Genomic DNA, 3571 nt, shown 5'->3' on the forward strand with positions numbered 1-3571 from the left:
AAAATTTGTAGCATTTCCTGCCACCAATCCTCTTTGGGTAGCTGGTGTCTTCTAATTTTCACCAATGTTTCATCTGCCTCTGTATATCTATAAAAGTTAGGAGGAACCTCAAAAAGGTGGTGGATTTCATTTTCAATAAAAAACAGATTCTCAAGTTTGTCATAAAGGCTCTGCCCTGTTGGAGGCCCTGCTTCCTCAGAAGTACTTGCAGATGCAGTGATATGATTTTCAATAAAAGTTGACATCCTGGCAGCATATTGCTCACGGGGGAGCAGTTTCCCTGTGCTGGTTAGTAGGCTGGGCAATCGATTTCCTTGCAGTGCTCCCATTTTGAGCTTGTATTCATCCACCTCAGCCTGTATTTCGTGGCACTTTCTCTCTAGAGTCTGTACATAATTTCTGAGAGTTAGTACCTTTTTAGCTGTGAGGACAGCCTCTGTTTTGTTAACAATGTTGATGGCTGCTAGCTCCTCCTGGGTCTGATTGTTCAAAAAATGTATCATTCTATTAGCCTGCTCAGGCCTGTTCCCCAGTACTGTTCTGGCTTTCTGGATCTCAGTCTGTGCTTTGCCAATTAACTCCATTTGTTCATGCACAGTCTTAATTGACTTCCATTGTCTAGTAATGGATTGGTCAATTCGGGCCCACAAAATTCTTTTTATTTCTGCCATAGCACTTTCTAGCTTGAGCTCTTTCTCCAAGGCTTTTGTTTTCTCTTTGAGGGCCTTTATTTCTCTACCTTGCTCTGCCACAGTCATCTTTGATTTGTCATATTTGGCCTCTAGCTCTGCCAACTTTTCCTTGGCCTGCTTAATCTCAGTAGCCTGGAGCTCCATTTCTTTGATAGCCTTAGTCAAATCTTCCATGTTTAAACTGGACTCTAGGGTTGTTGTTGTTGTTGCTGCTGCTTCTGTTGTTGCTGTAGTTGTTACAGGGGCTACTGCTGCCTCTGTTGTTGCTGTAGTTGTTACAGGGGCTACTGTTGCCTCTGTTGTTTCTGTAGTGGTTGAAGTAGTTGGAGGAGCTTGGGATGTGGATTCTCCCTGCTTGTCTTGCAGTGCCCCTTCTAGCTCATTTTCCAAATCGAGGACCTTTTGATTGAGCTGCATTATTAGATCAAGTTGCTCATCGGTCTCCTTTTCCTTCTGTAATTCTGTTGTTTGGGGGTGCTCGGTGGGCAGCAGTTTCAACCTTTTCTTCAATGCATTAAGGTCATCTTCTTTTTTCTTCATGAGGGCCCTCACGCCCTTTGGGTCCTTGGGATCATGTCCCAGGTCTATAATGATGTCCTCCAGTGATTTAATCCTGTTGTCCTTGGCTATGGAGGACATTCTCTCAAAATCCAACTAAATGTTGGTATTCTTCAATAATTCTTTCAATTCATGGGCCATTGTGGCCCTGTCCACCAAGGTGGCATAGACCATTTCCCCCGTTTGTTTGTGCAGTTCGATCTGGTCCATGGGGTGAATGCCCTTTGCCATGACTTCCACCCTTGTTCTTACAAAATCTGTAGCTGATTTAGGTTGCGGTACCTTGGGTTTGAAGTGACTGAGGATCATATTCTCCTCTTGTATGTCATACACAGACATCAGCCTTTCTTGCTTGGCTGGTGTTGCTTTGAGAAACTGCTTGTATACTTCTATTCTCAGCAAGTCATTCTGTGCCTTTATTTGTTTGAAGGAAGCCTTGGTGCTTGAAGGCTTCTTGCTCTACTGAGAGGAGGATGACACCTCCAAGCCAAGCTGTAATCCCTACTCCTGCTGAAAGGAGCTTGTACCAGTTTGCTGGTTGTCTCCCCCTTCTTTCCTTGGACTGTCAAGGACTTCTTCACTTATTTCTTCTATCACTGGGGAGTCAACCTTTTGCCTCTTGGCCTCAGGTTGCTGGGAGGATCCACTAGCAGGAGTGGACTCTTCTCTGTCTCTTTTCTTACCCCTCTCCTCATGTGCTGGAGTCTGCAAAATAGGTGTTGTAGGTGGTTCTGTTTGTGGTGGAGGGGTCTGCTCTTGTTGCTGCCCAATTGAGGAGGCAGGCTGTTCTTTTACTGTCTCTTGTTCAACACCCATTATTCCTTTACCTTTATCTGTGCCTGATGCTGCTGTAGAGGGCGCCTGGGTGGCTGGTGCAGTTGTTGCAGCTGAAGTCCCTTCTCCCACTGGATGTGGTTGCTTGAAGATTACCTGCTGCACAGAATCCAAGTCAAGAGTTTTTTCCAAATCCTTGACATTCTTTTGCATTATCTCTTCTTCAGTTAGTTTTTCAATTAAAGTATCTTGCAGCCATTCTTGCTGATTGGCATACTGTTCAATATGTGGAAATTTACAGTGCTCATAGCCTAGCAGCCTGTACTTGACCCTCCTAGCACAGATGAAGCCTTCAGGGTCATAAGGGACCCATCAGAAGCTTTTTGAGAGCTTGTACTTGTCTTTGAGGATTTGCTCAGCATCTTGCCATCCCTCTTTTCTGCTCATGATGAAGGGACCCAGGTGGTGCTTAAACTTGAGATGGGCTTTCTTTTTAGCACTGTGGAAGTGGGTGAGGTCAGAGTGAATGAGTTGCCTATAGTACTCCAAGGCAAACAGTCTCATTGGCACATATTTTGGGAGCCTGTATGGACAGAGCTCGCAGCCATAGATTCTAATGATTGTATGATCCTGGTATAGGTACCAATCACCTATTTTATAATTTTTAGAGAGCTGCAGGGGCTTCTGTATCTCAAATGACACTCTGGGAGGAGGGGACCTCATCAACAAGCAAGAGGCTGGGTAGACAAACTCATCAATAAATTCACAGTATGAGTATGGTGAATCTTGGGCTTGGTGATAAACAGATGTCCAGAAGATAACAAATCTTCTTTCTCCTCTAGAATCCAGCTTTTTAAGATGGCATGGAAAAGCCTCGGACTGGTAGTACATGAACAAGTGGTAGATGTAAGATGAATACTTGAAAATGCCCTCCCTGTCTACTTTGAAAAGCTGCTCATGTATCTTGTTGGCTATGAATTTAGCAAAATTGTATTTGTAGGCAGGAGGTTGGCCTGGGCTATAAGCAGCTAGTAATACCAGCACTGTCTCATCAACATATTCACTGGTTTTATAGCCCAACACATATGAAATCATGTCCAGCAGAAGTTTGCCTACATCAGTAAAGTGGACATACAAGTAGGGAGGTGGCCCTGTGGGCTGGCAGTCAGGCCTCATAAATGTCTGGGTGATCTTCTGAATGTCAGCAGTGGACATCTTGGCACCTGTATCTAGCAGATAGTTCATGGAGAAAGGAAACAACAACTGAGTTTGTTTGAAGTTGAGCATCTGGTTAATGGACTCAGCATTAATGTGAAAGAGGATGCTCCCAGATGGAGACTTGATAGCTCTGTGATTTGCATCATAATTCTCAGCACATAGGTGAATAATCTCTGGAAGAATGTTAACAGATGGGAGAAAGTAATATGGTAGATTTGATTCCCATATCCCATATGTATCCTTGCCATTCAAATAGTCATCTCTCAATTCCCTGAAGGTCTGCAAATGGTTCCTATCACCCACAAAGTCTTGGATGAGGTAATCCCTGT

This window comes from Pinus tabuliformis, chromosome 5_2, assembly GCF_031772625.1.
Source record: "Pinus tabuliformis cultivar Carrire ecotype Pingquan chromosome 5_2, CPIR1, whole genome shotgun sequence".
In the NCBI taxonomy this organism is placed as follows: Eukaryota; Viridiplantae; Streptophyta; class Pinopsida; order Pinales; family Pinaceae; genus Pinus; species Pinus tabuliformis.